At 40.5% G+C, this 23,856-nt stretch overlaps 1 protein-coding gene across 1 annotated transcript in view; it reads left to right on the top strand.

Annotated features, from left to right (window-relative positions):
• plcl1 (phospholipase C like 1) overlaps positions 1-23,856 on the top strand; it is a 123,573-nt gene that overhangs the window by 43,069 nt on the left and 56,648 nt on the right. The window lies entirely within an intron of this gene.

The raw sequence follows: 23,856 nt of genomic DNA, 5'->3' as shown, positions 1-23,856 counted from the left end.
AATTAAACGAAATAAACATTTGAAATATATGAGTTTGTATGTAATGTATGAATATAATATACAAGTTTCACTTTTTAAATGGAATTACTGAAATCAATCTACTTTTTCATGATATTCTAATTTTATGACCAGCACCTGTACATGTTTCTCTGTCCTCTGTCTCACTTGTTTCTTTCGTCCCTGAAGAGGAAATTAGTTTTTCCTCAACAGCTCTTTATCAGACGTAGCCAAAGACCCAGAGCCTCATAAAACATCAGGTATCCTGAGCTTTAGTCTCGATATTTCAATAAATATAAATAAAGATATTGAGTCCACTAATGTAGAGGTTATTTTTTATTTGTTTGTTTGAATGAACTGAGCCTGGGGCAGTATTCATAAAAGAGTTATTCCTGCATTTACTACATTTAACATATATATAAAACCAACAGAGAGAGTTAGACTGAAGCTGCTTTACACCAACTGTAAAAGGTCACGAAATACTCTGTCACAACTAAAAACTTCATTCACGAAGATTAGATTTCTGGCACTTTGCACTATAGAATGTCAGGAAAATGCCAACCTAACTGAACAGAAAATGCAGATATTTTCGTCTTACAACCCAACAACATTTAAGTGTTTCTGACTCAAAAACAGCCTGGATTGACAATCGGTGTCTTCACTGCGGCGATAGCGTCTTCTTTAGCTGGAGCTTTCGAGGTTTCAGCAGAGCTTCTTTCCTTCATGCTCCAAGAGGATGGAGGAAAGATGCCTCAAAGCATTTTTCCACTCTTTTTTTTTCTTTTTCTTTTTCCAGAGAGAGTCTGCAAACATCTGGATGCTCCTGTGTGCATGAGATCTTTTCCGTTTTTTTTTTTTTTTTTTTTTGCAATCAGTCTGAAATAATCAGCACTGAGCAAAGCAGAGGCTTATCTGAGGACTGTGTTCGGAGCTGCTAGTGATGCATGAAACTGGCCTGAATGGAATTAGTCTCACTACTCACCTGAGAGCTGTGTGAGGCTGATAGTGTGTGTGTGTGTGTGTGTTCAGTTTTGTTCCTACACAGTGTAATTGAAATTTGGAACAGCGTGACCCACAGTGTCGACATTAGCTTTGCAGCAGTGAGTTTCCCCCTCTCCCCATCAGCTGCCACGCACTTTTCAGTAAGTTGCGAACACGATCTCCTGTCTTTTACGTCTATGTTTGTTTTTTAAATAACTGACTTGATATTGGCGTCACTGCTGGGAGTTTTATTAGGCGTGCTGTGCACACAATTTCTCCCTTTATAAGGATGTTTTTGAATTCATACCCATTGACCTTTTCTGCATTTAGTAATGTTCAAAATCTTTTACTGGGACTCTGTGTGACAGACCTAGATGGAGTAGTTCATAATTGTGAAGTGGAAGGAAAAGGGTGCATGGTTTCTGAATCTGTTTGTAAAAAAACAATTAAAGACAAGTGCGGTGTTCATTTGTATCCAGCCCCCTGTATCCTGCAGTGTGAGTTTTCCGCCACATCTTTTGTATTAAAGTCGAAAAGTTCATCTTTCTCATATTTGCCATATCCCTAACCCGAAAGTGGTGTTTCTTGGTTGTCATCATGCGTTTTTTTTTTTTTTTTTTTTTCCAAATTTACAATTATGAGCTACTTTGTGTTGGTCTCTAACATAAAAATACTTGGAAGTTTGCGGTTGTGAAATGTGGAAAGAAGGGTGTGAATATGTGTTCAGAGCCCTGTGTGATCGGACTTTTTGCCTGGTCAAGTGTTAACAAACAGCAAATCAGTTCTTGCATTTAAACAAAAAAAGCTACTGCTTTTTTCCTTCCCTGACGTTTTCTGTTTGGCTGGCTCACACTTTCTGTGAGTTGTAGCAGAACCTCTGCACCTTCCATTATTGGATTTCTTTTAAACATCCTCAGCAGCAGCAAATGTAGGTCAGGGAAAACCAAGTGAGCTCCCTGGCCTGCTTTAAGCATGTGAAGGAATTTTTTCCATTTTTTTTTCTCTCTCTCTGCTGTCACTGTGAACAAGCACTGCTCTCAACAACCCACCAGGCACTATATATAGGTAACAGTCAGGCTATAATTTTATATATTTTTAAACTGATAATTTCTAAATGAAGTAATGCTGTTCACACAAAGGGTTAAAATGCAATAGTGCGTTTTACTGTGCAGTGATGACAGAAACCAAATACGTCCTATTTTAAACTTTTGGTTTTTCATATCTGTATTTAATATCAAAAAGCTAGTTTTGTTAGGTTTTAACTGTAAAAAAAAACTAACATAAAACACCACAATTTATTGCATCGTAGCATTATTTTTATATCAAAATCAAAACCAGGGTATAGAAATAGTTTGTGAAAAACTAAGTCCCCTTTCAGCATTCAGCAGCTTGTAGAACCAGCTTTAGCTGTGTATTTTGTTACTTTTTGATTGGCCGCTTTTTTAAGCTGATGTTTATGCCAGACCATCAGCTTCCATCCATCCATCCATCCATCCATCCATCCATCCATCCATCCATCCATCCATCCATCCATCCATCCATCCATCCATCCATCCATCCATCCATCCATCCATCCATCCATCCATCCATCCATCCATCCATCCATCCATCCATCCATCCATCTATTGCTTATCCATAGTCGGGTCAAGGGGGGAAACAGGTCCAGGAGGAAAAAACCCAGACCTCCCTCTCCGCAGTGACACTCTGCAGCTCCTCCTGTGGGATCCCAAGGCGTTCCCAGGCCAGAGAGGACACATAATCCCTGCGGCGAGTTCTGGGTCTGCCCCGAGGTCTCTTCCCAGTGGGACATGTCGGGAAAATCTTCAAAAGGGAGGCATCCAGGAGGCAACAGAACCACATCGTCCGCAAAAAAGCAGAGATGGAACCCTGAGGTCCCTAAACCAGATACTACCATCTTGTCTCTTCTTTGGGCCCTAGAAACCAAAGCTTACCACACCAAATTTCAGCACAATAACAACGAGATTTACTGAGGTATAGCCATTTTTGTGTAGGTTAAGGTCGTTTAGCTGTGGCGGCCATCTTGAATTGGGTTGGCTCCAAAAGTTAATCAGTGTGGCGATCAGTTGTAGACGTCCATCCAGTGATTACTTATGGAAAGTTGTATTAAAATTCATTCATCATTCATCCGCCTTTGCCCTTCAGTGGTGGGCGATGAAGAGGCAGGTATGCATTGTTTACGATTGTTGTTACCTGTGAGGCACATGAAGTGACGGTGTGCGTTGGAGCTGAAGAGGCCTGACAGAATGCAGTGGGTGTGCAGTGTTGTCCATGTAGAGCAGCTTTTGTAACAGTTCTGTCTCTGCTGTTAACTTCAGACGCTCCAGAGCTGTCCAAGCCCATAACCAGCCCTCTTTATCAGATTATTCATTTCTTTGACTCACTGGCTCTGATGCTGCCAAGAAAGCCGCGCTCTTCTCCACAGAGTGTGGAAGAAAAAAGCAACATTTTGTTGCAAATGTCGAAAAACCTAATTTTCCCAAACAAGTGAAGTTTTCCTTGCATCTTGTTAGAGTGGGTTTGTTTGTACCCTTTTGTTAAAAAAAAAACAAAAAACCACTGGTCACTGAAGGAACTTGATACTGACAGTAATGAAATTACTAAAAAGTTTCATTGGTTTGTTTTTTAAATGATTCTGTTGAACAAAAATTCAAAAGCAATGACTAACTTTCATTAGTTGATTTTTTTTTGTATTTTTTTTTCTTATTATGACTTTTGTCAGTTTCATGGTATTTCAGTGACCTTTGTGGGTTTTCCTTTCTTTATTTTGTCTGCGTCTGTACAATCTGCTCTGTCTCCCAGGTGGACACTCAGGTTCCTGTTGTCCTCAGTCACCTTTTGCAAAAACCAAAAGAGAGTTCAGGTTAATCCTTCTCCTTCTGAAGTTTATCATCGTTTTTTTTTTTTTTTTGGCTGATTCCATTCCAGATAACGTGATTGTTCCCATATGTGCCGCAATGTGGCGTAAGCATCTTCTGTCCCACTGATCCATCTCATGCGGAGTAATCTGAGTATTTTTACCTCCACCAAGGAGGTTATGTTTTCGGTAGTGTCTGTCTGTCTGTCTGTGCACAAGATTACTCAAAAAGTTACAAACATCAAACATGGTACAAGGAATTTTGGTTCGGATCCAGTCAAAGGTGCTCTAACTCTGCAGCTGTATAACAGGAATGTTAAACTGCACAGCTGGACACCTCATGGGTCAAAGGTGATGCCTGTCGAGTTCAAGGTTCATTGGGTCAAAGGTCACAGGTAACCCCTTTGTTAAAACCTTCTCTCTGCTTCTACATGTGACCCTTTTGTTTCCACCACCAAGGAAGTTCTGTTTCTGGTTGTGTCCGTTGGTTTGTTTGTCTGTCTGGTAGAAAAGATCAGGTAAAAACTAAAGAACAGATTTGGAAAAAACAAAAAACAATGGGTTCGGTTTTGGTGGCACTTGAAAAGTGAAGCAGGGTGAAAATGTTTTTCCCAGTATGTGTGTCTGTCTGTCTGTCTGTTACTAAAATATCTTATGAACCACTTTTTGGATTTTAAGTAAACTATTATTATAATTATATCTCAGTCAGTTTTACAGATTTTATTTATTTATTTATTTATTTTTTCCCTAAAACTGAGACTGATCCTCAACAAAAGTTTTAAAACTAGCTCAAGTTACTTATTTAAAATTTTCAGTCAACTATTTGGAGTCAAATCTGTCTGTCTGTTAGCAAAATATTTCTTGAACTACTGGAAACTTTAGCAAATAATCATGGGATGTATACATCTACTACTGATTATTTGTGGTGGCATCTTGAACTAGGGAGGCTAAGGTCAGTTGATGTTAGAAAACAGAAAAATTGCTAAAATTCAGCTTCACAAGTCATTCACAACACATAAGTGTTGTTCAAGTGCCGTCCAATCAAGAGCTTTGCTGAAAACCTTAGCACTGACGGCTGGAGTCGACCCTGTTTGTCTGTTAGCAAAATATCTCATGAACCATTGGGCGGATCTTAATAAAACTCCCAGAAAATAACCACTTGATCTACATCTACATCTGATTAACTTGTGGAGTCGACCCAGTTTGAGATGGCGTCCATAGCTACAGTAAGTCACATTATCGAACACAAAAATGGCCGTGACTCAGTCTGTTTAACAGATATTGAGCTAAGATTTGACGTGCCAGTAGCTGAGAGTCGTTCGCAACAAATTCTGAGCAGACATCTCGTGATATTAAATAAAATTGCAGGAAGTTATTTTTAAGGTTAAATCAAAATCAGTACAATTTAAGAGGATCCTAGTCTCAGACTCTGACATGAAAGGCGGCAGATAAGAATCACTTAAAGGAAGGCTAAATCTTTCATTTTGATAAGTAGTAAGAACGAGATAATTTTGTAATATTTAAGTAAGTTATAGGAATGAAAAAATTGTAGTTTAATTTTCATTTCAGTGTATAAAACTTGCGTATTTTGTTACTTTTTGATTTGCCGCTTTTTTCAGCTGATGTTTATATGTACATCTGATGATTATTCTGTTTCCATGAAGGTATCAGAGCTTCGATCTGACCCTGCAGGGCTGTGTGCTAACACACTGCCCAAAGCCAGGATTGATTTTAAGCAGTTTGTTATGTGAAGAGTTAAGTGCTCCACATCTTGGCGAATATGTGTGTGTGTGTGTGTGTGTGTGTGAGACACCACGGTGGCACTTATTTCCATGGTTACAGTGATCCGGGATGGCCTTTGAAAAGCCTGCCTCCTGCAGACATCCTTGTGCGCTCTCATTACTGCCCTGTGTGTGTCCTCTCCAGCGGAGAGAGGAGAGGACGGTGATGGAGGAGGGCGCGCCAACCGGCGCCGAGATTGATGGAGAAAAGATCTCCTTTTAAAGAGGAGGAAAACAGTGTAAAGTGGAGCATAAAAAAAGCAAAGGAGGTGTCAGATATGGAAAGACTGCCGGAGGGCATCTCAGGAGAGGCAGCCAACATGAGGAACACACAGGCTGAGGCTGAGCGAGGAAGAGTATGAAACTGCAGCTGTGACACTAAGAGCTGGGATGAGAACAGACAGAGCTCTACAAATAACATTGCATTACTTTTTAATGTCAGCCTTCGCAATTGCTTTAGAGCACACTGAACTGTAATTTTGTAATTTAAAGCTATTTATGTTGTGCCAACAGTAGTTGATATTTGTGACCAAAGTTGCGGAGAGCATCATCACCAAAGGGAGTGTAAAGTTTGCTTTATTAATACCTGGACAGATTTCATCATACGCAGCTACTTTCTGAAATGCATTATCTGCACAACTACACAAAAACAATTAAAGGTCTAGCATGCATATCAACTAAGATCATTTCATGCTACAGAGTTGTAGCCGTTTTAGTCAAACACTGAAAATAATGTTCGGCACGATCTCATTCTACATTAGAAGATGTCACACATGGATCTCATCTACTACCACATCAAATTTACACTCGGTATCCGTATAATTGACTGGGTTACAGCCATTTTGTGTTGGCTGACATTGATTAGCTGTGGCAGCCATCACATATTAGATCGACTTCAAAAGTTAATCAGTTGTAGATGTGCAGTTTATCCAAGGATTACTTTCTGAAGGTTTCATTAAAGTCAGTCCAGTTAGCAGACACGCAAACCTGGTTGGCTGATTATGGAATAAAATGGGAGAACAAATTGAGATATGTAGTGGTTTCTTCATCAGAGCAAGCAGAGGTGCAGCTAACACTCTCTGCTTTGTTGATATATTGGATATTGCAACAAGTGTTTTTTCATGGAGATCTAGGTTCAAACTCCTGAAAGGTTAATCATTATCAAATATATATATATATAGTTTCATGATTACTTAAATATGATATAGGCATTTACAGAACTTCTATTTTTAGTCCATATTTATTTCAGCCCAAAATTATTATCTACAATGAGCTCCGGGTTAATGTTAACAACCACGTAAAGAGATTTATATCACCACTTTTTAAAAACATGTGGGTATCTGGCGCTCCTAAATGGCTTGATCTAAATGTTCTTACCCTGTTCTGTGCCAAAAAATTATGAAGCACAATTTTAAAGCTTTTTTTAAAAAAAGACTTTGTCCCCCCTCCCCGTCTCCACAGCTGAGCGCTGCCTGAGCAGCGAGGCAGCAGCTGCTGCTGGTGCAGCCAAGGTTGGACTGAACCAACTCAGAGCTGAGGGAGGGGTTGCAGAACGCAGGGATTCTTTCCTACTTCACATTTTTAGTTTGTCTGAGATGGACTTGCGACCTGTCCAGGGTGTCCCCCGCCTCTCGCACAGTGACTAGTAGCGAGTATTGGTGGGGGTTGTTGGTCAATAAACAGAGAGATTTAATTAGAGCAATTTTTTGGGTGAACGCAAAATAAAAAAAATAAATAAAGCACCTCCCCTCCTTGTCAGGGATTTGAACTCAGTTCTCCTGAGGTTTTAACCACTAAACTAACAGAGAACTGTCATGCATTTCTGCGTTGCGTACAGTGGACTAAACCACTGCTAGACTGATGGGGGGAGGGCATAATTTTTGAAAGGCATAAATGCATGCCTATATAAATAGTGGATATGCTTTCAGTTTTATACAACGCTTAAAAGCATAGTTTCCTCAAATGTTTTATGTAATAGTGAATAAGAGTCAGTCACAACACATACTCCAAGCCCTTCACAGTGTACATTGTCTTTGCTTAAACCTTTGGCATTAAATATTAGAAACATGAACCTGAGAGATTTTAATGAAGCTCTCAAAAAGTAACCACTGGATGTACATCTACAACTCATTAACTTATGGAGTCAGCTCAAGTAAAGATGGCTGCAACAGCTAATCAACCTTAAACTAACAATAAACCCTTTCAGAGATTAAGTTGAAGTCTGGTGTGGTCGTAGCTGACAGTCATCGTCAACATGTACTCCAAGTGCTAACCCATCTTAGGCCATCTCGCAACATGAGTTCATGAGTTCAGGCTTGACCAAAACGTTAGAAACGTTGCTTGGCGCTTATTCTTTTCATGTTACACTGGGCTACTTCCTTCGTTTACTAAATTAAAAGCTTAAAAATAAGGGCTCTAAAAGCTGCCTATTGTATGACTAATATCAAGCTTTCAGAGGATTATCATGAAATCCCGAATGAACCCAAACATTTACCTCCCTTGTAGATTTAGTCCGGTTGGATTCTGTTGTACCGTGATGCGTTTTTGAAATTTGTAACACGCATGATTGGCCAATGTGGCTTTTGTCATCGTGCATTTACTCCCTCACTCGTCTTCTGTATCCGATTAATCCCGCTCAGGGTCGCAGTGGAGCTGGTGGATGTCCCAGAAGTCAGCACACGGGAAACGGAGCAGGGCAAACACGGAGACAGTCAACACACACTAAAGGCTCCGTCATGCTCCATTAGACGCCAAGAAGTCGGTTCGCGGTCACGTGGTTGCGAGACGTTCATTTTCACCTTTCATTGTCCACGGGACATGGGTCTGTCCGTTGGGAAAATATCTCATGAGCCACTGGAATGATTTTAACTGAATTCTCGGAAAGCATCAACCCGATTCAAGATGGCCACTACAGCCGATTGACATTAGCGAATACAAGAATGGCCCGAACCCGGCCCCTTTTTACAGATATTGAGATAAAAACTGGTGTGGTAGTAGCTGAGGGACAAACTTTGAGTCTCGTTAGACTGTGTGAGATCTTTGTTTAATTCATAAACATGGTTGACATGATGTGAGATTGTATACGAGTCACTTTTATTGTAGTTTATTTCTGCTTACTTTCATTATCAGTCTGCTTTTACAGAACGTGACCATTAAATACTCCAATGAGAGAAAAGATGACCCTTTCTGAAGACGATGCGGCTCCGTGAACATGCTGACAGATACAGTACATGCCCTCAGATTACATCACCTGGGAGCTTTGAAGTTGACATTAAATCATTTATTATTAATTATCAAGATAGTATAAAGTTGCCAGGGTGCTCTGACAAATTTAAAGCCAATCTGATATGATTTCCTGTAAAGCTTGTCCGTCCTTAGAGAAAGGGAACACCGTGGCCTACATTATAGCCTCCTCTAAATGCAGGAGTTGTGCATCTGAGCAGGCACAGAGGCAAATGTCAGTGTATTATAAAAAAATAAAATAAAGGATGTGTTGCTTATAGATGGTCGTATGTGGGACTAAATATGCCGTATCTGCTGCTAATGAGTTCCAAACTGGTAGGAAGTCCTGGTGACAAATAGCACTGATGTGGGAAGATGCAGTAAGTAGGTCGCCCTGAGAGGTAGTCTGCCTCTTCAGAATGTTGAAGTTGGCTTCCAGCTTGTTTGTGTTCGGCCAGAGGTGCAAATGCGTGCATTTCTTTCCTTCTTTTACCTGAAATGGGGACTTGATGGTGAAAACAGGAAGCTCTTGAGACTAACATTCTTTCACTCTGAAAAAGCGTACCTCGCTGTCGTGATGGTTTTCTATGCAGGAAAACAGAAAATGATTGAGTCCTTGAAATTCAGGCAGGCGCGTTCAAATTAACCTGAGTTTTTGCACTCCCAGACCTTGTGCCCAGTTTTCGATGTATACAGCAGCTTTCTTTGATTTCTGCTCGTTAAACTCCATGGTACTTCAGCTGAAACTCAAAGAAGAAGGAATTTGTTTATTGAAAGTAGAAGAAAAGCAAGATGCTTTTACTTTCCTGTAAAAGCCAATGTTCTTAGTTTAGTCAGATTCTGTTTTTATTTGTAATTTTTCTACTGTGTAGGTGTTTTAGACTTTCAGTCTTTTAGACTTGTTTCAGTTTTAGTTCTGCGTTTGATCATGTGTCGTTCTGACGATAATCTTTGATCATTCATTAAGATATTCAAACAAACACTTGTTTACCTGAACTGAAAAAGAACAGGTTCTTAGCCACAAATAGTGAAAAAAACATTAAAGCAAGAAATATTCTTGTATACATGTTTATAAATGGATTTTTGTGACATTTAGGCTGAATCCCTCCACCTACTTCTTAACTCTACCCTATATGTTGCATATTCACTGGTGCTGGAGGAGGCTGGAGGGGGGACCTTAAACATATTTTCTTAAATTTGAATCACAACCATTGTTTTGTCTAATATAATGTTCAATGCATTCTCTTTGGTTATCCTTCACAATCCTTAAAAATAGCCCAAATAGTGTTAAATTAATGTTACAAACATAACACAAAGTAAAATCTAGAGTCATATTTTACTGCTAAACATTTTATTATTAAACCAATAACTATAATGTCTATTATTTAGATTATTTTATGTTCATGTTTTTAAAAGGATGGCCATATGGGGGCTTCTGACAAGCTTGGGGTGGCACACCAAAACCAAAAGCCATAATAGAACTTCTGTTGTTTCTAAGTTTAATTTTCTGTTTGTTTTTAATGCTTTTTAATACTAGCTTGAAAAATACTGTGATATGGAAGTAAAGGAACCTCCTTCTGGTATAGGTCTATTTCATTTTTTATTATACACCTTAAATTACTGATTGGGAACAGGACGATCGCGACTCAACTCGCTGAATCTTGTCTTTTAAATAATTATTTTAAAAATACTATGTAAAGTATTTTACTTCATTTTTATCTAACTATTGTTCAAAATCAGCGTAGTTCATGTTTAAGAGATTCCACTACTCGTAAATGCTAGGGTACAACAAAAATCCGTACCAAATAAAAGCTCAGGACTCAAGAGGTGGGTCAGTGGGGGGGCCAGCAAAGTTATAGGGGTGGCCTCCACCCAACCCCCACCACGTGATACCCCTATATATGTTTGGTATCGTTGCTGATATGCCTTATGTCTGCTGCAAGCCATATGTGGGCTTACTGTTTAGGTAAAGACATATCGGTGCCAGTTTGACATGAGTTCATGAGATATTCTGCTAACAGAAAGAGCAGGCTGAAGAGAACAGGTAATGCCAAGGTTTTAAGCAAAAGCATCACAGGCATGGGCAAAACCCTTATCGTCCTTTCTCCTTCTGTCGTGGGCGATAACAACACAAGCTTTTAAGAATAAAATATTAGTTGAGTTTTTAATGCTGCTCTTTAATGAAAATTTGCTTTGTACCAATTATATAATTTGGGAATCTTCCCGTAGTTTAAAGCATGGTGGCACCATACCTGCTTCACTGGACTTCATATAAAAAAGCAGCATTTGTGGCACAGATACAAGCTAATCTTTTCAGTTAGATTCTGCAGCAAGGAGCCACAGGAAGCTGCACACACCACACCACATCGAAGTACCTCGGCGTCTGAGGAGAAGAAAGTCAGATGGATGGGAGATAAATCGGGAGGCTGGGGACGAGGTGGTGACGGGCTGTGAAGTTTGGGTGGCGGAAGGCGAGACGAGACTGGGAGGGAGGGACGCAGGGAGTGAGAAACAGATTATGATAAATGTCCTTTTATTATTGCCTGGACAGCGGCGGGAGGAGTGGCGAGACGGAGGAAAAGAGAAACCGAGGGGCTGAGTAAGGACGGCAGGCTCGAGGTTAGTAGAGCAGCACGTCCAGAAGTGTGTCATGAAATCCTGAACTACACACAGCGACACGGTAATGCTCGTGACGCTGTTATCCCTGAGGGGTGCAGGAAGCCCTGTCAGTATGTTATGTTTTCTCAGCAGGTAATCTGGGCTGTAGCATACTCTAAATTTAATACTGCTCCACTGTGGGCCCTACATGACAACATTTACATCAGTCACTGAGGTGAAACTATTGTAGTTTTTTTTTTTTTCCAGTCTTTGTCTTGTATTAGGGTATTGTTTTTATATAAATGAGGCTTGATGTTTGGGATGGAGTGTTATATTTAAAGTAGGCATGAGTCAATAGAGATTCTGAACTGACCTTTGAGCAAAAACACAAGTTTCATGGTATTAAAGCTAAATAAAAAAAAATGCATCACAGGATTTATTTGCTTTTATTTCAAAACAAAGATGCAGTTAGTGTTATTTTCTGGGTCGCGGGGAGCTGGTGTCTATCTCCAGCAGTCACCGTGCGAGAGGCGGGGGACACCCTGGACAGATCACAAGTCCATCACTGGGCCACATAAAGACGAGACAAACAACCATTCACACTCTCACTTAGAGACAATTTAAGAGTTACCAATGAACCTAACAAGCATGTTTTTGGTCTGTGGGAGGAAACCGGAGTACCCGTAGTAAACCCACAGACCACAGAACATGCAAACTCCACCCAGAAAGGCCCCAGGCCGGGATGTGATCCTGCAACCTTCTTGCTGGGAGGCAACAGCTCTAATCACTATGTCACTGTGCCACTAGATTGTATAAAAATTTTAAATAAAATGTGTTTTTTTTTCTAGTTTTTGTAATGCAAAGAAGTAAACAGAGAGAACAGAAATTAACCTGCTTAGGCACTAGTATCTAATTAAAAGGCATATAAACCATAAAAATTTGTTTGACAGAAAATGAAAGCGGTTTTGGTAGTGTGATTTAAAAAAAAAATTTTTTAATGTTGTGGTTTACCTTAAAACCCGTAACAGGCCATTATAGAGTTTGATAGCCTTTCCAAGTTAGTCATCAGGAGGAATCTTAGCTTACAAACTTGACTGTTGTTACATCATTAAGTAAAAGCTGACAATAAATCGTAAAAGAAATCAGGATTTGTTTTAGATGCAGAATCGTCCTTGCAGTATTTCTTGAGTTTGGGAAAACCGGTTCACATTGGTTCCTTAAAGACTGAAGCATTACGGGTTTTCTGTTTTCTGTAGGCTTACTCTTGTTTCATGGTGGAGACTGTTGTGTAGAAATGACATGCCTGCACTAAGAAAGCAGCATGCTGTCCTCCATTGACCGAGTGAGTGGAGGAGGTCGATGGAGTGTGTTTCCCAGATGGTGGTGACGACATCCTGCTGCTGATGAAGTGGTGCACTTAATTCAAAAGAAAGGAACAAAATACTTATAGGGTTAAATAAATACTGTCCTTTGTGTGACATGAGAATAGATGCAAACATGAATCCTTTAACTAAAGACCTACAGTTCCTTTAGGAATAGAGTGCCCACCACATTTCATGCCAGAGTTTTAGACGAAGATCCTTTTTAATGAGAAAGGATGGAGTTGTGGCCGTTTTGAAAATAATGTTTTGTGCAATCTCGTGTGATATCAGACATAAAGCATTCAGGGGCCATCCATACCAGATGCCTGAACCACCTCAACTGGCTTCTCTCGATGTGGAGGAGCTCCCTCCTGGATAACCAAACTTCTCACCCTGCCTCTAAGGGAGAACCCAGCTATCCAGCGGAAAGTCTCATTTCGACCGCCTGTGTCCGTGATTTCATTCTTTCAGTCACTACCCAGAGTTCATGACCATAGGAAAGTAGACTGACCGGTAAACACAGTTTTGCCTTGCAGCTCAGCTTCTTCTTCACCAGAACAGACTAGTACAGAGTACGCAATACTGCAGAACCTGCACCGATCCACCAAGAAATACTATCTGTAAAAGTTATGAACAGAATCGGTGACAGCAAGCAGCCCTGGCAGAGTCCCACTCTCACCAAACGCTTGCACTGTTAGTACAGGGACTGAATGGCCCATTGTACCAAACCCCTAATCCCATACTCATGGAACAAATACCTTCTCCAAGTCCACAAAACACTCTCAGCTACCACCACATCAAATTTTATTTCAATATCTGCAAACAGTTTATAGCCATTTTTGTGTTGGCTAATATCAGTTGGATGTGATGGCCATCTTGAACTGGACTGGCTCTAAAAGATAATCAGTTGTAGATGTACATATAATGATTATTTCCTTAAAGTTTCATTAAAATCAGTCCAGTGATTTATGGCATATTTGACTAACAAATGAACAGAGTTGACTCAATGGGAACATTTTAAGCAGAGATCTTGTACAGTTTATTCAGAATATGTGCTGGGGATCAGTTTCAGCTGCTGGCTAGCACAACAAACTTTAGATTTGTAGCCGTTTTTATGTTTTCAATGTCAGTTGGCTGTCGCAGCCATCTTCAGCTGAGCTGACTCTAAGAGTTAATCAAGTGTAGAGGCACATCCAATGATTACTTTTTGAAAGTTTCATTTAAATTTGTTCAGTGGTTGATGAGATATTTTATTAACAGACAAACACCTGCACACACACCCATAGATGTAAGTGGAAACACAGTTGTCCTTTTTGGCGGCAGGAGATAACAGTTGAGAAACAAAGAGTTAATCTAGTTGACCTTTATTGCTGCACACCCCTGTAAGGACACTAATCATACGGTAGTTAAGGGGATGTGAGCAGAGTTGGGAATTAGTGTAAAAAAAAAAGAAATGATACATTTGTGTTGTTGGCACGTTTATGAATAAAACAGAGAGAAAAGAGTGTAAGAGGAGAAGAGGACAGATGATCTGCCCAGCTGTGACTGCCTCACCCTGCTCCCAGCATGTGCTAACTGGAGGATCGCATGTGTGTTTCTTCATGTGTGTTCACGTTTGTTTGGATTTGTTTGTGTGTGTGTGTGTGAGGGTGTGTAAACTGGGATACAGATGCATTTGGGGAAAAAAAAACACCCAGGGGCTGTTGGTGAATGCCAGAGGTTTGCCAGCTGTAGCTTATGCTAAGCTAAAGAACACACTATGTAACGCTACATGCTCTCTTTCCTTCATCTACACACACACGCACAAAACACACACACACACACAGATGCACGTACAAAATTGCAAACATTACATAATGCAATCTCTTTATGTAACAAAGTGAGGTCACCACACGTAGACGTGCATAAGGCACAAAGCAGGCTACAAGGTCATGTAAAGCGAAGTTAAACACAAATAAGCACTAAAATCCAAAATAAACAGCTGTTTTGCCAAACGCAGCGTTGTGAAGACAAGACTTCACCATCAGTCATTTACACAATCAACACTCTCACACACACAAATGTGGAGACCCCAGCTGGCCGCCGGATGTCCGAGTGTGTTTATGTTGTTGTTGCAGAGCAACATGGGAACATGGTTTGGTTGGCCTAATTCCCACACACTCCTGCACACTTGCAGTCTTCAGAAGTAATTTATTGACATTGATGCTAACTCTTCTTGTAGTCTAAACTCGACGTCCGCGATGACACACGGTTTGCTGACAGTTTCTAACTCGCCTGCTTTGAGAGGACCGATCACTGAGGGTCACAGTTACAGCATGTTCCTCCTCTGGGAGCATCTGAACTTCAGCGTGGACACCTCCCACTGAAAACCTGTGGGGCGATACTGACACACTCCTAGAAGGAATACTACATCCTCTCTCAAGTGGGTAATAGATTTGGGGGGCCTCTGAATGAATACACTCATTTACCCTCGCAGTCTGAGTGTAAAAGGGAAGAATTTCACTGTGTAGTTCAGACATTAACTTTGCTCTGCTTAAAGGTATTGTTGTGAGCCGAAGCAGCCAAACTGTTCACTGTTTAGTTAATTACTTTCTAACAGACGTGTAGGAGGTGCTGACTGAGTGACTTCTATTGCACGTGTTGATGACTGCAAGACGCCACGTGCCAAAGAAGGCGATTGGACGCAGTGGTTAGAGCTATCACCTCACAGCAAGAAGGTCGCAGGTTCACGACCCAGCTGGGGTCTTTCTGCGTGGAGATTGCATGTTCTCCCTGTGCCCGTGTGGTTTGCTCCAGGCAATCTGGTTTCTTCCCACAGATCAGATGCGTGCAGGTTAGGCCAACTGGTAATTCTGACCTGTCACTAGGCTTGAGTGAGAGTGTGAGTGTTTGTCTGTGTCCCTGTGATGGACCGGAAGCCATATTTCTCAAAAACAACATACTAGTGTGAAAAACTGGTACATTAACTAATGCTAAACCTATTTTATTTACTATTCTCTCATCTAAACAGCGTGCATGTAGTCTGAATAAGCTGCTGTATGTATCAGTCAGCCTGATCAGCACGTTTAGTCCATCCAAGGGTTTACTCACCTCCTGGCGGACTGATACATTCAGCAGCCTCTGTGTCATCACCATAAATGATATGCATTTGTGCCATATGTATGCCCAGCACACATACGTTTGAGTCGTAACACGGACGTTGTTTGGTCGAGAAAACAAACTAAACGAATGGCGACATGCGAAAGTGTAGAGATTTGATATTAGCTAATGTAGTGTTTGTTTCCCCACCAGTTTGTCATTTTTGAGAAGGAGTTCTCTTTCTGCCTTTTTCTTCATACTCTGTGCTCTGTGACTGATGTTATTGATATCTAACTATCAGACAGAACATCGCTTCAAAAATCACCAGACTATCCGCTTAAAAAGCAATTTGCTTGTTGTATAATCAAGAGAGAGAAAGAGAAAATGCCTTCAACCGTTTGGTTTTTTACTTTGTACTCCGGCCCACTGCACAGACTTTAAGATTTTGTAAAGTCTTTATATACTCTGTAAAATGGTAAAAAATAAGGCAATAAATGTTAATATACACAGGGAGTTATAATGGCCTACCATTGTTATGACACCATATTGTATATTGGCAACAGTGCTAAATGAGAACAGTATAATTTGTTTTTATTAATTCAGATTAATTGCAAAAGCATTTCTGATGAAAGATTCGTTCATTTAAAAATCCTCAATACAAATGTACCAAAGCACTGCAAAATGGATTGCTCTACCATTATTGTGGTTAAGGGTTATTGGTGGTGGTTAATGTGGTTGCAAGCCCACTATAGGTAGTATCTCTTTGGGCTGTGACTGTTGGAGACTAGTTGGCAGCTCAAAATTGTGAGAAAAGTTTTCATTGCAGATTCACTGAGTTCTAAAAGTTTGCAACAAGCAAGCTGTGAGTTCATATTTTGCATGTCCATCTTCTGAAAATTGTGGCTTATTTTGTGTTGAACAGCTTGCAAAACTGTATTCTTGGCCATGCACATTATTTTGTTGTCCACCTCCGCCCACATTATACTCTCCTCAGCTTGCTTTCTAGTCAGCCATGTTTATGAGTTATTCAGCTGGTGTACACTTTAGAAATGAAGACAGGCAGATTTGGACCAGTGTTTTAATAATTAGTATTCATCATCAGTAATGGTGTTAGACCTGAACATGTTTTCTGTCAGAGAGCTCCTGTGCAGGTGTCTTAACACAACTCTAGGGGGTTTTGAGATTATGAAAGAAAAATTCTCTTCTCTTTCCTTCTTTTCTTTTTTTTTTTTTTGAACGTGTTCAAAAATTAAACAAGTCTGTGAGTTTGTGCTTCGGGGGAAATTAAGAACCCTTGTGGATGTTTGAAGACATTTTGGAGACTCCCTTGCAAGTGCTTTTCACCAACTAGTCGCCTGCAATCACAGACTTTGTTCAAACAGAAGTGGTTTATTACTTATAATATATTTAGTGTTTAGGTGTCCGGATTGGACCAGATTTTGCAAATACTGTAATCAGAATGTTGTTCCCCATGTTTAGTGTTTCAAATGGGAAAATAAAGACCTGGGAAAAACAAATCAACCCTGTTGTTTCACTGTCCCTCTCTGTGTCTGTGTAGCTGATAACCTATTAGCTATGAGTGGCATCTAAAGACACGCAATGAGCATGCATGCTATGTCTGGAAATATTACATATACATATTACGTGAAGTAACTGAAACTTGAAACTTCAATTCAAATGAGTGAATTTCTTGCTGTAGGCTCCAGTGAGCAGCCTGTATCTGAAACCCTGTTTATTTCCAGGAGGTTGGTGCTTTGTTGAATATAAATATGCAGTATCAGACACTGTTTTACCACAACAGCTGGCTCAAAGACTGGCAGGAGTAACACTTCACGTCACAGTCCTGCCAAGACAGCTGCAGCTGTTTGTGGCCACTGGCACAACTCACTGTAGGTGTTGTGGTTGGCTTTTCGTGAAACTGTTGGCCTCAGTTACCCTGGCGAAAACTAAAGTCAGTGAAAGGCCTAGCATTTCTTGAAGGAATGCGTGGCTGCAATGATCTGCCACCTTTTATGCCAGAAGTCTAGACTAAGATCTTGTCTGGTGGTTTTGGTCAAACCTTTTGCATGCAATCTTGTGTGATATTGCAAAAAAAGACTCAACAAACATATCAAATTTAACTCAGTATCTGTAAAATTGACTGAATTATAGCATTTTTTTATCTTCTAAAGTCAGGTGTCAACAGTGGATATCTTGAATTGGGTTGACTCCAAAAGTTAATCATATGTAAATGTATATCTGCTGATTAATGACTGAAAGTCTGTGTCTTTCCGTGGTTCATGTGATAATTTGATACCACACAACAGTTAAGGCCAAAGTTTTAGACAAAGATGTTGTGCAATATGTAGCACTCACATATGTAGTAGTTATAGCCATTTAAGTGTTTTTATAAGGTCAGCTGCCTGTGGTGGCCATCTTGAATTGGATTGACTTCAAATGTTAAGCAGTTGTAGATGTTCATCCAGTATTTACTTTCTGAGAATTTCATTAAACTCGATTCAATGGGTCATGAGATATTTCTGCTAACTCTATAACCAATCAAACACATACACGCACACAGGCAAAAATACTATTGCCCACCTTTTTGATGGGCAATATATATCCATTAACTCATCAAAAGAATTGGCACATCTCACTGCAGAACAGCAGATTTTGTCAGTTTGGAACAGACGTTCTGTTATGGAAAGTCTGTTTTATTCCCCTCTGATCTTTTCAGCTGCTGAAGCTAATGCTATTAGTGTCCTTTGGCTCAGAGACAGCTGCCACTCAAAGCTGCCAATCATGACCACACATCCACTTTTTATAACGAGCAATGCCCCAATCTGACATAAAAACGAACCACTGAACAAACAACATGAAGCCAACAACTACCTACAAATGTAGAAACTGTCTCTCTAAAGGTGTACTTTTAGGTTTTCGCTTCAATAATGTCTCTTTTATTACATAATGAGGAGCCGGGAAAGGACAGGCTCATTTTGTTTTGACTTAAACTTTCAGGTGTGTGTCAGTCATCCATGTTTTCTGCAGTTTATGGTAGTCTAGTACTGATGTTCATCAAAAAAATCAAACAAATCCAAAACAATATAGAACCTTCAGAGTTTTTGAGTTCAGTGAACGGTAAGATACCAACTTATATAACAGCCTGATATGTACCGGGTACTAACAGGGTACAGATACTGTAAGTAAAGGGTAACGAGGAACTTCATATTAGAGCCTGGTCCCCATAGGTACAAAAAAAAACACCTGGTACGTAACTGTTATGTACCTGGTAAGTACCCAATAAGTACCAGTTACAAACCCGGTGAGTACAAGATAACAAATCACTTTGTAATACACTTGAATCCCCACAGGTACAAGGTAAGTGTCCCGTACATATGATGTCATTATCTGGCAAGTACCAGTTACATACCCTGTGTGTACCCAGTTAAGTACAGGGTAACAAGTTACAAGTTGTAATACAGCCTGATTCCAGGAGGTATGAGGAGCTGGTAAGTACCCGGTACATACCAGGTAAGTAGCCTGTCAGTACCAGCTATGTACCCTGTAAGTACAGGGTAAGAAGACACTTCATAATACAGTCCGGTCCCCATAGGTATGAGGAATGTAAGTAGAAGGAATGTACCCTACAGTATAAGTACAGGGTAACAGGTCACTTCATAATACAGCCTGGTCCGTATGGGTACAAGCTACAAACCCAATAAGTACCTGGTACATATCCGTTAAGTACCAGTTCCATACCTGGCTGTATTATGTTTTGCTCCCATTTGCTGCAGTAAAGTGTTGAATGTTGTTGCCAAACTTTTCTAGTTAACCTCAGGAAACTTTTTGATGGACTTCAGTCAGGACTATTTTCTCTTCAGAGCCCAGCCATGAACTGTGAGTCTTCAGTTTTTCCAAAGTCTTCAGAATTTTCTCCACGCTTTGACATATTAGTGGTTAAAAAAATACAAAAAACAAACAAACAAGAGAAAAAAAAAAACAAGGAAATGTCAGTCCTGCTTTCCCATCTTTCCTTCATGTTTTTCTTGTTTATCAGCCCAGCTGCTCCTTCTTGTTTCTCCTCCCCTTCACAAGGCCACTCTATTTTTCCTCTCGTTTCATACCAGTAATATTCTTCTCATGATCTCCCTGCTTTGCCCTCCCACACGTCTCCTTACTCACGCTTTAGCATTTATAGCCACGTTATTTGTGTTTAGTTTTAAAAACAGATTAACCTTGTAGAAGGACGAACACCTTGATGTCTTGGTCTTTGTAGTAACTGAACTTTTATTTCCTCTGTTTATGGCGCCACTCTGCATCCCACTATAGCTTAGACAATATAGGATGTTTTTTCCAATTGGTTTTTAAAGATCAAAATGTGGTTGCAACCATTTCCTTCTTCTTTATTCTGGAATTTAAGACAGATTTAGTGTTTGACCTTGTGCCTTTCTTTTTTAGGAACATTCATTCCTGAGTTGTTGGTGTCAGTGTTATGGTGAACTGGTCATCACATCCTTGTAACAACAATCACTGCGCAACTTACAACTCATTTTGTGCATTAGGGATTTAGGGTTTTTAGGCAGGGTCGTTTCATCTTTTCTTTGTAGTTCAGGACGAGGAGTCAATTTAAAGGTTGGAGGATTGATCCCAGCTTCCCCCACCCACCCCACGTGTCACAATTTCCCATAGGACATGGGACTCCACTTTTTCCCAGTCTGCTGCTCAGTGAGCGTATGTGGGAACATGGCTTGTGGTGTAAAACGCTTTGGGTGAGCAACTATGTAAATCCAATCCATGTATGTATTTATCTGAACACACACTTTAAACTCACCAGGTGTGAGCGAGAGCCTGAACAGTTGTTTGTCCCGTCTGTCCCTGTGATGGACCGGTGACCTAACCAGGGTTTTACCCTAAACAAGGGACCATCAACAAATTACAGAACCAATGAGGATTGAAAATTCAAAATTAAACTAAATAGCCTTCTGAAGCAAATCACCATGTTTAGGAAGAGGTGAGCTGACCGACATGTCACTGCCAGCCCCGGGTCAATATGCAACCTCGAGTCCCCCTAGTGGTCTGGTGGTGTAAGTTTGCAGCATTTTTTACTTGCGAGTGTTTTTTTTTTTTTTTTACTGTTTTTGGTATTTGCAGCATTTTTCTTTTGCATTTGTTTTTGTGTATGTGTGTCTCTGTATTTTAGAGTTTGCAACACTCATGTGTTTGCAGCGCGTTTTGCCATTTGTGGAGCATTTGTACCTGTCGGTCACCATACAATTGAGCTTAAAAAAAAAACAAAACACAAAAAGGGCTCCAACTCTTTCTGCTTTACAGACATCGAGCTCAAATCTGATGTGGTGGTTGCTGAAGGATTCACAACAGATACTCTTAGCGTGACGTCTCACAACATTGCATTAGATTATGTTATTTTCAAGGTTTGACCAAAACAACTACAACGTTGTCATTCCTCAACAGAAGAAGATGTCAGTCTATAACTCTGGCCAACTCTGCTTAGCCAATATTTTTGTTTGATTTCTGATTTTCCTCCAACTTCTGGGTTATCTAAAGGGGCGAATGTGGCCGTGGGCCATAAAAGACCTAGGTTTGATCTAGAACATAATCCAGTTAACCTCATTTACATCTAAAATATATTATATATGCTTTGTGTTAAAATCAGGACAGAGCAATGTTTGTAGAATTGCACTAATGTTGTCAGCTTCGACACAGTTTTGTGCCTCTCTGACTTCTAAATCTCATCTAGTGGATTTCAGCTTTAGTCTGTTCAGGACCAGTAGAGGCCACGCTGATGTAATGGTTTTGCTGGGTTAGAGATGACGAGTTACCACCCAGGTTGATGACTTCTGACTCCCCACTGCCAGCTCACCAGACAGAAGTGCCAGCTTACCACCAGGGAAATCAGAAGCTGCCTTTTGTCAAGGATGCGGCGTCCACTGGCTTCTCTGGAGTTTGAACTTTCTCCAAGGAACGAGGAAAGATTGGCGCTCGCTGACTGTTAAGTTCCTGGTGAGGTGTTCTGGGCACGTCCCACCGGGAGGAGGCCCAGAGGAAGACCCAGGACACGCTGGAGGGACTATGTTTCTCGGCTGGCCTGGGAACGCCTTGGGATTCCCCCGGAGGAGCTGGCCCAAGTGGCTGGGGAGAGGGAAGTCTGGGTCTCCCTGCTTAGGCTGCTGCCCCCGCGACCCAACCCCAGATAAGCGGAAGAGAATGGATGGATGGATGGACTGTTAAGTTGTGCTACGGTTCACAGAAGTAAAGGCTCCAAAAGTAATTGCTGAGCTTCAGTCCTCCTTTGTTCTTTGAAAGTTCGCTGTCCTTCCGCTAAACAGCGCCCCATTTAGTTACACACTGCTGGGAAATGTAAAAAAACCCTCACTTTTATTGAATTTTATCTCCACCAAAGACTAATACCAGGAAGCTGAGCATATCAGGCTTTGCTTTCCTGCGATTAGCGTTGTTTCCTGTGGTCAGCAGTAAGAAACATAAGTGATAGAGCTGAACTTTTAATAAACAAACAGATAAAAATAGAAATTATTAGCAGTAGCTGCTCTGCTTAGGTGGGTTTCATTGAACAAAGGGAGAAGAGCTTTGTTTGATAAAATTGTAAACTTATTATTCAGTTTGAGATATTACGGACAACTTTTTCTCCTTCCAGACAGACTTCCGAGCAGTGAAAAAAATCACATACATGTACAAAATATTAATTGTATTTATAGGAAGAGTATATATCTGAGATATGCACATACTTCATCCGTGTTTAAACTTATTGGACAGAGAAGTTTAACACTCAGACAATTTACTAGATGGGCTTAATATTGGAAAAGGCGGAGTGATAGAGGTTTTGCCCACATATGTGTGTGTGTCTGTGTCTCTTAGCAAAATATCTCATAAATCACTGAATGGGTTTTATTAAAACAGGCAGAAAGTAATCACTGAATTCGCATTTACAGCTGATAAACCTTTGGAGACAACCTGTGCCAGCCAACTAACCTAAAACCCCCCCACAAAATAGCTATAACTCAGTCAGTTTTACAGATACTGAGCTAAGATTTGATCTGGTAATTGCTCAAGACATATTATGAGTGACAACAGACTGTGCAAAATCTTTAACATTTATGTCTGTTAGCAAAAATCTCATGAACCACTAAACAGATTTTGATGCAACCTTCAGATAATGATCATTGAGTAAATCTCTACAACTGGTTAACATTTGGAGCCAACCCAATTCAAGATGGCTGCCACAGCCAAGTGACTTCAGAAAACAAAAAAAAAGGCTATATTCTAGGGAATTTTACAGATATTGAGCTAAAATTTGATGTGGCCGTAGCCGAGACTCATCCTAAGCACATACTTTCACAATAATGCATGAGATTAAGCGTGACATTTTTTTCAAGGTTTGACTAAAACAGCTGCAACTCAGCTCTGTCAAAATAAGATGATCTTAAACCGAGGCTTTGCGCGAAAGGCAGCGGGCGATATGCATTCCTTCAAGGAAGGCTACGCCTTTATTTTCAAACAAAACAGCATCTCAAAGGGAAATAAGAACCAAGATAATCAGAGCACACACGTCTGTTTTCTTTCTTCCAGTAGACAAATTAGTGGAGCTCTATTACACACGTTTGCTGGCGGAAATCCTTTCAAGCTCAGGCGCTCACACAGGAAATAGGTGTGACGCTGCACAGTTGAGACATACATTTTGTGGCAGCACGCCCAAATGGGTTCGCTCCTCTTTCTGTTAGTTCAGGACAAAAAAAAAAAAAAAAGACAAAGATTGAGACCAATTAATTTCATTATCCCATCTGGTGCCCTTTACCAGGGGTTGCTAGGCAGCCGCTGACACCGGATTTGAAACTGAAGTGTCCTAGCAGCGGCATTGAGCGTTTATTGTGTTTGTGCAGCCTGGTTTCTCTGCGTGCGCTTTGGGTGACGTTGTGTAAATGCTGTCTGGACCGACGCTGAGCTCGTC

Source organism: Kryptolebias marmoratus, linkage group LG6, assembly GCF_001649575.2.
Source record: "Kryptolebias marmoratus isolate JLee-2015 linkage group LG6, ASM164957v2, whole genome shotgun sequence".
Taxonomy (NCBI): domain Eukaryota; kingdom Metazoa; phylum Chordata; class Actinopteri; order Cyprinodontiformes; family Rivulidae; genus Kryptolebias; species Kryptolebias marmoratus.
This window is presented reverse-complemented; position numbering and strand designations above follow the sequence as displayed.